Source organism: Marmota marmota, unplaced genomic scaffold, assembly GCF_001458135.2.
Source record: "Marmota marmota marmota unplaced genomic scaffold, marMar, whole genome shotgun sequence".
NCBI classification, from domain to species: Eukaryota; Metazoa; Chordata; class Mammalia; order Rodentia; family Sciuridae; genus Marmota; species Marmota marmota.
Window position 1 is genome coordinate 2,396,821 of NW_026000222.1, and position 11,079 is coordinate 2,407,899.

Sequence of the window (11,079 nt, forward strand, 5' to 3'; positions counted from 1 at the left end):
TGGTGGATAGGCGTGGGCGGTGTTGGGGCAAGAACCTGCCCTCCAGCCCCCCTCCTATACCCTGCCCCCAGCAGCCAGGTGCCAGCACCCTCTCCCGGGAGCACCCCCCGCCTTCCTGGAGTGCTGCTTGTGTACTGCCGCCCATGACCCATCTGGAGACAGGCAGCCTGGGTGCTGGGCTCCTTCTGAACCCCCAAGAGGGGGAGATTGCACACTGTGGCCATTTTCAGGGTTGGTTGTTGGCAGCTCTGAGAGGGAGCCCTGGATGGCAGTGCTGTGTGACCTCAGGCAGGTCCCACCCCATCTCTGGGCCTGTTTACTCTCTGAGAACTGGAGGTTCTATAATAACTCTCTGAAGGCCAGGCCTTCTGCCTGCGACACTGATGGTGTGACCGTCCTTTTCAGTCCAAAGGGTGTGTCTCTCCATCACAGCCACTGCCGCCTTCACGACGCATGTGCCTGGGGCTTCTCAGCCATTTGGTCTTCACAACCCTTTGAGGCAGGCATTTTATTGTCCCCATTTTCAGATGGGGAAATTGAGGGTCAGAGAGGTGGACTAGCCAGCTTCGAGGCACAGGACTGCTTCCATCGGGTGTCGTCATCCTGTCAGCTCCCTGCAGCCATGAGTGACATCTGCGCCAGTTGGCGATTAGGGATCTGGGGGGGGGGGGTCATTCTGAGGTGATTCTGGGATCCAGGCTGTCTGATAGCTCAGTGGCTGGGGAGGGACACAGAGACATGCAACAGGGCTCGTCACGTAGATGGCCACTTATCTTAGTGTGCATGAAGCCAAGTTGCAAGATGCATTTTTTGTTGGTTATTTCATATGAGCGAGAGGTTTATTTCTGTAAAACCGCGTTCATTAAGAGCTTGGCTTGTGGGGCGGGAGCCTGAGGGTGAAGCAGGACAGGAAGTCCCAGGCAGCCGGGTGCCTGCAGGGCTGCAGGGTCCCCGAGGGCTGGCCAGGTGGACCCAGTGTCCCAGCTGGGACATTCTGTGCCCCACTGCACGTGGTGGGCTCCCGGGCTGTTCTGGGGACTGTGCTGTGCTGGAGGGTCCCCTCCGAGATGACAGATGAGTCTGGTGTGAGACTCCTGGACGCACACAGCCTGTTACTCACAGCAGGAGAATCCACTGCCCCCAACTCTCACTTTGCTGGAAGCCGCTGCTCCAAGGAGGAGGCGAGAGGGCCGCCCTGGACCTGGGTCCCTGGCCCGGCCAGCCCCCACCACGGGAGCTCCTTCTGATCCCTTCTCGACGGTGCCCTGCTGGGTCAGGAGGACAGCTGTGCTTCTGAGGGTGGCCTCTGGCCTGCTCTGCTGGCCTTCCACGGGCTTCACAGCTGACCTCCAGGAGCCAACGCTGAGGACAAAGACGGTGGGGCTGACATTGGGCCACGGGGGCCCTCGTGACGGTGGCACCGAGCCTGTGGCTCACCCTGCGTGCCAGAGGCTGAGCCTCCTGTCCACCCCCTCAGTCAGTCCCCAGAGCAGTGCCATGAGGGAGACCTCAGATGAGGACACACGGCCAGGGAGGTGGCCACCTGCCCTTGGGCTCCCACTGCGAGGGGTGGAGCACCCAGCTCTGAGGAGGGTCTTGGGGGCCCTGGTCCTGACTCCCGGCCAGCTCTGGCACCAAACTCTGGACCTGGACTTGGGTACAGTCGTAAATAGAAGGGCCCCGGGGCCGGCTTGCCCTTCAGTACTCGGTTTGTCCACTGAGCGGGGGCGACCGTTGGGCCTCAGGGCACCTGGAGACCCCCGGAGGGACCCGCCGTGGTTTTCCTGAGGAGTGAGGCTCTTTCCTGCACTTTGGCTTGTGCGTCCGGGCGTCCGTCCCTCATGAGGCTACTTTTCCAAACAGGATCTGTGAGGAGGTGACCCAATTCAGGGAGGGTCTTGGGTGCAGAGGGCTTGGTTGAGCAGCGGCCACCAGCACAGCCTGGCCGTCTCCCAAGGCTCAGGGGAATGGAGCTCCNNNGTGGGGGGAGGGACCGGCACTGGAGGTGGGGACACTCTTTTCTTTGCTGTTGTATGTTTTATTTTTTCCATGATCCAGAAAAGAAGCTCTTTCTGGGGCTCCCAGGGACAGATGGTGCAGAGGGAGAGACAGGAAGCTCGCAGAGGTCATTGGTCAAAAGGGTGAATCCAGAAGGAACCACCCAGAAGAATGGGAAGGAATCCTAGGCATTCCCGGCCGGAAGGAAGCAGTGCGGTTTGTCTCCTCTCTCACTGCGCAGGGGCCAGTGGCTGTCCAGTTGGCACAGCCTGGCAGAGCACTCTGGGACTGGACTCCACGATTCACGTGGACGCCCGTCCTTGACGTGCCGGTTTTTTCTATTTAATATTTATTTTTCAGTTGTGGGTGGACACGATACCTTTATTTTATTAATTTTTATGTGGTGCTGAGGATGGAACCCAGGGCCTCGCTCGTGCTGGGCTATCGCTCTACGGCTGAGCCACACCTCAGCTTGGTTTTATCTTTTAAAAACCCTGACAGGTATCAGAGGAAAATCATTTAGTGCTTGTTGTTTGCTGCAGTCAGCTGGGGCCGCCTTTCCCTGCACTTTTTTGCTGGTGCCTGTGGCTGTCCACCACGGCCACAATGTGACAATGTCATTTGGCTGTATCCCTCCCGCTACCTTTAGGGCTGTCTTAACAAAGGCCCTTTGTTAGGAGGTGACCCTAACAGGCAGCTTACCAACAGCAGATGGTTATTCTCCCGGTGCGGGGGGCTCGGGTGCCAGCGGGTTGCCAACGCCCTCAGAGCAGGAGGCCAGGTGCTCTCCGCGTCTCTTTGGTACCACTGATATCCCAGCAGAGACTCCCCCAAGACCGTACCTGGCCCTGGAGGTGGGGACACGTGGCAGTGAGGATTTCAAAGTACAAATGTTGGGGACCCAAACAGTCCCTGGCCTTGCTCCATGAACTCTGGCGACAGACACACCTGGGCACTGCACACCCGGATGAAAGGTGAGCAGGACAGTGCACACTCGGATACGGCAGGCTTCTGGATGCTTCCAGGGCTATGGCCAGGGCTTCTAGGGAGGTGCTGGTGTTTGGGATCTGCCAAAGTCTGGAGCCCACGGCGGTGCCCTGAGTAGTCACGCCTCTTCACCTAGGCACTGGCCACAGGGTCCACACCGCTCAGGTTTCCTGGTTCTGCAGCACCGGGGATGGACCCCAGGGCCTCAGGGGCGCCGGGCAAGCGCTTCACCTCCAAGTCACCCCATTCCCTTGTGTTTGAATCGGAGGCACTTGATACAGGGACCCGTGCATCCAAAACCATGGCACAGGCTGGAGGACTGTGGCCAGCGCTGGGCCTCTGGAAGTGACTTGGAACAGCACAGCACCCACCTGCCAGGAGAGGCCATGAATCTCCCATGGGCAGGTGGAGACGCAGGGGGCCCCTCCAGGGCTGCTGCGCTCAAGAGCACCCCAGCCGCCTGCCTCCTGAGGTCCCAGAGCCGGCGCCTGGGTGCTGGAGGCCCCTGCTATGACGGAGCACTCGAGTGGCCCTGACCCTGAGTGGCAGCAGAGCCCGCCTGGCTGTGCTCCCACCACCTCCCCAACTCCCGCGCCTGAGCCGCTGCACCTCGCTGACTGAGCGCCCAGCACCCTGGCTGCACGGGGTCCTGGGAGGTGCAGCCCCTTTGCTCCTCGGAGCAGGGGTCCATCAGAAGACGGGCCAGTCATGCCCATGGCAGAGCCAGGCCTTCCTTGGGGACTGGAGAGGCTCTGCCACAGCCCCTGGCCTGGTGCCCCACCCCTGCGTCACTGCCGGCCGGAGGCCTTAGCCTCTGGCTCCCGACCCCCACCTCCCACTGCCCATGTCCAACAGCACCACCGGGGACTGAGGAAGGCAGGGCCTGGCCAGCACCAGTCCTCCGTCCACCTGCCTCTGTCTATGCCACATGATCTACCCAGCCCCCGTTCCCCCAGTGGCTAGCAAGGGGCGTCCATGTGGTCAGGGAGGCCGATGGGAAGGAGCGAGAAAAGGCACCCCCACAGGAAGATGGTCTTGGGTAGCCACCCAGGCTGTGAGGTGGTTCTGGGAGGGGCAGCCCTGGGGAGGTGCATTGGGCCAAGGCCTGGGGGGTGGGAGGTCAGACAGGCTGGGAGCCGAAAAGGAGCCTCCTGGCGAGAGGAGTAGCATGTGTAAAGGCCCCGAGACTCCCGCTGGGCAGTGTCTTCAGGGAGGCCAGTGTGGTCAGTGGGATTAGGGGGTGGAGAGAAGAGAGAGGGACGGAGTGGAGAGGGGGTGGCAGGCCATCCTGCCCGTCGGCCGGGCCGTGGAGAGGGTGGACTTTGTTCTGAGTGGACGGCCACTGTTGAAAGTTCCCGGTGAGGAGCATGACGTGCGCTGGCTGCTTAGACCCCTTGGCAGGAGCTCAGGGCCCCTTTCCTGAGCGGTGGGATCTGTGTCTCCCAGAGGCAGAACCACGGCCCCGAGAGGCCTGGACAAGCAGAGCGCGGCGGAGGTGACGCCGTGGGACCTGTGCGGGCAGGGGAGGGAGGTGGCAGCTCCTGCCGGACCTCCTGGGCTCACGTCCGGGCCCTACTCCACTGCGAAGCCCTGTGCCAGGCAGGGACGGCCCAGAGAGACCTCGCAAGGGCGAGAGCGGCCAGGAGCCCCTGTGCTGGAGGCTTCCCAGCGGCACAGGACCCCAGCGCGGCCCCTCACTCTGATGCCTGGTTGCACGAGTCCCCGAGCCCGGGCCCCACCCAGCCCTCTGCACTTGCAGACCCCAGGGCTACACGCAATAGCAAGGGGGTCTAGGCCTCTGCATTTGGGCACGGTCTGATATCCGGGCTCAGATAACAGAACAAAATCTGATTCGCATTTTTAAAGTGAACTTTTTATTGAAATATGACAAATACACAGAGATGTCCACAGATGAGCTTGTGGAGTCCTCAAAGCAAGCACTCGCTCCTGAGCCCTGCCCGGGGCCCAGGTGCCTCGCCCCACCACCCTAGGCCCGTCCAGGTGCTGCCGTCCAACACCGAGTGGGCGCAGCTGCAGGGCTCTGCTCTGTGCCTGCTTCCTTCACCCTGAGCTGTGGACAAGTGTCCTCCAGAGGGTGGCACGGAGCCATAGTTCATGCCCGGTGCCACATGGTGCCCCACCGCACTGTGTGCCCCAAGCTACCTCTCCTTCCCCTGTGGAGGTGCCGTCCTCCCCATGGCTGTGGACACCCCAGGACGGTCTTTGGGTGAATGTTGGAGATCGTTTTAGGCGTCTCTCAATGTGGAACAGAGGATCCTGAAATTGAGTGTTTAACGGAGAACAACCATTTCCTTCTTCCTCAGATTTCTCTGGATGGACAGACCCAGCCTGGGACCCTGGGCTGGAGGTGCTCAGTGGAGCGGCCACAGGGAAGACGGCCCCCTGAGCCCACTGAGGCGTGCGAGTGTCGATGCAGGAGGCTGCCCAGCTGCAGGACAGCGGGGAGAAGTGTGTTGTGTGAGTGCCGCACGACGGGGCGCCCAGGCTGCACCCAGGGTGTCTGGGATCTGAGCCTAGACCATAGGGGCCCTCAGGGCGGTAAGGGAGCTGCGTGTGCGCAGAGGAAACTTGGGGGTCCTGTGTCCAGCACAAGATGCCCAGAGCAGCACCACCAGGTGGAAGCAGGACACGGAGCCAGGACAGGGCTGCAGCGCAGGGACTGGGCTCTGGAGCCAAGTCCCAGCCCACAGCGGGACCCTGGGCCAGTTCCTTACACGGTCCAGAACAGGCATCGGAGAGGTGGGCTGGTGTGAGTGGGCTGGTGGAACGTGGGCTGCCACCCTCCTTCCCAAGGTGCAGTCCCAGGAGGAGGGAGGGGCACAAGTAGGAGAAGTGCCATTTGCCACAGTGTGACAGCCACCGATGAATGGTCACTAACTCAAACCCAGGTGCATAGCAGAGACAGGTGGCCCTGTGTCCTGGGAAGAGCAGATTGGGTGTCGTCCTGCTTTTTTATCCAGTTTAGACAAAGATGGGCAAAAAAAATCTAAAAAATAATGAGTTTTTCCAAACAACAGGGACAGACACACACAGACGGCCAGGTGGTGACACGCAGAGCCTGGAGGGCGCACCAGCCATCCCAGGAGCCCAGGAGCCCAGGAGCATGGTGACCCCCGGGAGCAGGAGGGTGGGGCGGAGGCTCCCTCCCAGCCTCAGAGGAAGCAGCCCAGCTGCCCCGTCAGCCCTGGCCTTCGGAACCCAGGGGAAATGGATTTCTGCTTCTCTAAGCCACCCAGTTAGTGACGATTTGTTACGGCAGCTCCTGGAAACTAATACAGGTTCACAGACCTGATTTTCCGTATGCCGATACAGACATGCATTTGTTAGGTAAAAGCCTGTGGGTAACGTTCAGTTCCTTCAACAGCGTTACCGTGATAAAATGATCTCATTCATACATTTTATATGCCGATAAAGACAAAAGATCCAGGATACATAAGGTTCCTCTTGTTTCAATTATTTTATTCTTTTAAATGACAAACAATGTGGCAAGACAAACAGAAAAAAGAGTCTTCATGGAACAAATACCAGGGGATCCGTGCACCTCAGCGATCACCCTTCCAGGCCTGCGAACAGACGCTGCTCAGCAGCTACGTGTGCAGCGCCTCTGCATCTGTGCTTGGGGATTGCTCTTTGAGGACTGGGAGCAGAGCCCTTTGAGAAATGCCCCCTGGGCTGCCATGGAGATTCCTGCTGCCTGGCTCCTGGTGTGAGCCGATCCTGGGTGGCTTCGTCTCCCCAGGCCTCTGGGAGCCCAGTGCAGGCAGGTGACTCTGTCCTCCCGGGTGCAGTTCCACCCCATAGATCTTCCCAGTCCCTTTTCTGTGGCTATTGCCGAATACCAGAGGCTGGGTATAAAGATATAATGATAAAGGTTTATAAAGATAATAGGTTTGCTCAGCTCACAGTTTTAGAGTGTGAAGGTTCAAGATTGGGTGGCCCCTCATGTTTGGCCTTTGGTGAGGGACCTTGGGATGTCACAACATGGTGGATGGCATCAAGCTGAGGGTGTGTGAGGGGACTCATGCAGTGAGGCAAGGAGCCTGAGGGTGGGAGGGGCCAGTCTTGACCTTCTGTGAGTCCTTCCAAGGGCACGCCCAGTCACCTAACCAGCTTCTCCTAGGCCCCGCCTCCCGTGCCATCCTCTGAGACCCAGCCTCCGTGCCGTGGACCAGGAGGACAAGCCACATCAGCCTAGGAAGACCCGGTCTGTGTCAGGTCTTGGGAGCTCCAGCCAGACCTCCCGCCCTTCTGCAGGAGGCCAAGAGCACCGCGTCCCTGAGATGCAGCAGCGTCCCAGGACTTGTGCGAGGCCCGGGAGTACGTGGCCAGCACTTGCTTGGTCAGCACCACCTTGCCCAGCTACCACAGCTCTCGGAGACCTGCCTCCGTCACCAGGGGCTCCACCTGGCCCCTGCGGTGATCCTGGAGAGAACCCCCTGCCCTGGGGGAGCAGGACCGGGTGGACATCAGGTGCTCCTGCTCCTCGCAGAGCCTGGCCTGCTGGGCTCTGCCTCCGCCTGACCGCCAGCCCCGACCCCTCCTGCCATCTGTCGGGAAACAAAGACGGGAGGCCCAGTCAGACAGGGACTGTGGGGACGGAGGCTGCCCGCAGGCCAGCGAGGCTCCCCACGCTTGATGAGCTCCTCTGACCCAGCACCCCACGTCTCACTGCCAGAAGGAATGACAGGGGCACGGAGGCGGACACTCGGCTGGGAGGGACAGCAGCCTCAGGACCAGCCTCAGCTGGGGCCAGTGGCAGCGCGGCAGGTGGCACAGCAGAGGATGAGCAGGTGGGAATTTGGAACAGCAAAGACCCCCACATGGCCCCAGTGGGTGTGGCCCACTCAGGTCCTAGTGAAGGGACCTCTTGTTGCATTCTCAGAAGGCAGAGAGACAGAGACAGAGAGACAGAGACAGAGACAGATACAAAGCAGACAGGGAGACTGGCTCATGCCGCCCTGAGGCTGGAAAGGGAGCGGAGGGCTATCCTTCCCTAGGAGCCTCGGTGCACAGCCAGGAGACTGGACCCCGGCACCAAATCCCCTGTGACAACTGGACACCTCATTCTACTCTTGGTGCTGCGTCTCCTTGTCCAGAGTAGGACACACCCCTCCATCTTCTTTCTCTGGAAAGTTGTGAGAATTTGTTTCTGTCGAATCGTTTGAAGAATCATGAAAAACATTTTTCAAATGCCAGTTTTACAAAATAAAGGATTGGTCGTAGGTTTCCCTTTGGGGGGCCCTGAGACCACAGGAATCCCAGCGTTCCTGGGATATAGTGAATGGACCTGACTTCCCCGCTGACACGCGGTGGCTTCGCATTCCATGTTTGGTCGCCATCAGAGGAGACCTGGGGCCTTCTAGAGATGGGCACGTGTGTCTCCAGGGCCCGGATTCGGGCCTTTCCGAGGAGCCCTGGGCTGACACTCCTGTAAGTGGCGTCTGCACACTTGAAGCGGCTCCGACAGCTGGTCTTGAGGGGCCGTAACTAGACGCCCTGCAAACTGGAAGAGATTAGCTCTGACCACAGGGCACCCAGCAGACCGGCACTTAATAACCTTCCCAAATGTGTGAAGCACTTAGTTCTAGAATAACAGGAAGAACTGGACTACGGCACGGCGGGCTTGAGATTCCTCCTGGCCATCCTCTTCCTCTGGCCAGCCAGCACGGTGACCACAGCCCTGTCCAGCTTCCCAGGGTCCCCCTCCTGGGGCGGCGCGTCCCAGGGAGATGACATGCAGGCTCTGTGCCCTGCACAATGACTCCCTGAGGCCAGTCTTCCTGAGGAAGCAGCCCAGGCTGCAGCCCAGGCCAGGGAAACGTGAGTCTCCACCAAATCCTCCGCGCCACGGAAACCGCTGCAAAATTGCTCCCTTCCTCCCCGCATGGCTGGGCCGGCGGCTCCGGGAGGCCTCCGACAAGAGGGCATTGTGTGGCTGGACCCCTCCCCTGCCACAAAGGGGGCCTTTCAGGGCTGCCAACGGGGCGGGTGGGGACCCCGAGGCCCCTTGGAGACGGCTCTGGGGCTCCGAGGCGCTCCTGGAACTCTTGGGGTGCTCCTTCTCGGCGCCGGGCTCCGCTCCTGCCAGAGGCCCGCGGGTTCGTGCAGGGAGAAGCGCTCGGCTGTTATGTGAACAGAGGGACAGAGAACGCTCGGATTTCTCTGTCGGGAGGTCATTTCCCCCGGAAGGTCCACACGGGGATGGTGGATTCATGGTGGGAGCCTCGTTCAGAAAGGGACGCAAGAGACTGGCCGTCCTGGTGGCCTCGGGGAGCTGGGAGTTTGGAGACAGCAGAGGAGGGAAAGAAACTGCGCGGCGTGTCCCCGCAGGCTTTGGAAGACGGACACGGGAACAGATATCTAATTTAAACATATCTTCATCCTGCACAAGGCCAAGTGTATACCGTCTCAGAGAGGGAGGGCGTCCGGGAGGCAGGAGCCCAGCAGGCTGCTGGCGAGGCCCCGTGCCTGCTGGGAGATCTGCTGTCTGCAGAGTAGCTTCGCTGTGCCAGTAACCAAGGGACTGTGGGCTCCGGGGTTCAGTGACTTCACCCACCTGTGGTGACCACTACCCTCTTCGGATAGAAGTGCTGTTTCTTTTTCATGGACAAAATGGTTCTCAGACTGGAGGCCACATTCCCTCCTGCCTCCTGGGTGAGGCTGGCTGGGCTGAGGCTCATGGGGGCTGCTGCCCAGGGAGGCCAGACTTACAGCTGAGCTAGGGAGGAGGCCCAGGAGGAGGAGCAGCCCCAGGGACCTCCTGCCACCCTTGCCACCAAGGCGGGGTCACTGGCCTCTGTGCATGGGCAGGGAGGGTGTTGTTCTCCAAGGACACGGCACTCGCTGAAGCCAGTGTTTTATTGCTAGAAACAGGAGAGCCCGACCTTGATCCACCTCTGCCCCCGTTAAAACTAACCGAAATGTCCCCTGTGTCCGAGTGACCCCAAGCAGGAGGACTGAGCTGCAGACTTTCCACCAGGAGGCTGGGCAGCTGCGGAGTCTTCCAGTGTGATGGGCACAATCCGTTCTGCCTGTGAAGCCAAGAGGGGACAAACAGGTCTGTTGAGGGCCGCAGCCGAGTCGGGATGACGCATGGCATTTTTGACAGAAGTAGTGGTTGAGAGGTGACCCCAGGGAGCCATTAAGATGATGACTTTTGAGTTCTCGCGGAGTTCCCGTTGAGTTCCGGTTGAGCTCTCCCGGGGATTCCTGCAGAGTTCGCGTTGGTTGGTGAGGTTCCTGTGGGGGGAGTTCCGGTTGGTGTGTGGTGGTTGCTGGAGGAGTCACGTGGGTGGCGTTCGGGAGAGTTCCCGGGAGTGTGCTGGTGGAGTTTGGAAATAAAGTTTGTTCCTGCTTGAGTGGCTCGTGATTTGTGCCCAGCCAGACTGCGGCACAGGTCAGGTCCCCAGGACCTGGAACGGGGTCTGGAACACCTTTTCTATCATTAGGGAGAGCCTGAGTTGGGCACCGCGGCAGCAACCTGTCATCCCTGCGACTTGGTCTCAAGTTCAAGACCAGCCTCAGCAACTCAGCCCTACATAATTTAGCGAGACCCTGTTTCAAAATACAAAACAAAAAGGTCTGGGGATGTGGTCAGTGGTTAAGCTCCTGTGGGTTCAATTTCTGGTGCAAAAAAAAAAAAAAGATTGACATAAACTTGAGAGCCATTTTAAAGGGTTTTTAAAATGTTCCTTGAAACGGAACAGAAGAAGAAATACAATCAGTCAACAAATACTTGAAAAAATATTAAATATTAGTGACAATTAGAGAAAAGCAAATTAAAACTACACTGAACTAATTAGAGCAAATAAAAAAAAAACTAAACTGAGATTTCATCTCATTCCAGTCAGAATGGCAATTATCAAGAATACAAGCAACAATAAGTGTTGGTGAGGATGTGGGGAAAGGCACACTCACTCACTGCTGGTAGGATTGCAAATTGGTGCAACCACTCTGGAGATTCCCCAGAAAATTTGTCATGTCATCACCATATGACCCAGTGTCCCACTCCTGAGTATGGATCCAAAGGATTTAAAATTAGCATACTACAGTGACATGCCCTCACCAATGTTT

The 11,079-nt window shown here is 59.0% G+C and overlaps 1 long non-coding RNA gene across 1 annotated transcript in view; it reads left to right on the plus strand.

Annotated features, from left to right (window-relative positions):
- The window catches only part of LOC125613076, a 25,258-nt gene extending 15,057 nt beyond the window's left edge, over positions 1 to 10,201 (plus strand). The window contains exons 2-4 of the long non-coding RNA XR_007343576.1: positions 5,310 to 5,463; positions 6,024 to 7,758; positions 7,797 to 10,201. This is a non-coding gene — a long non-coding RNA (uncharacterized LOC125613076). The remainder of the gene's footprint in view (positions 1 to 5,309; positions 5,464 to 6,023; positions 7,759 to 7,796) is intronic.
- Positions 10,202 to 11,079: the final 878 nt, after the last annotated feature.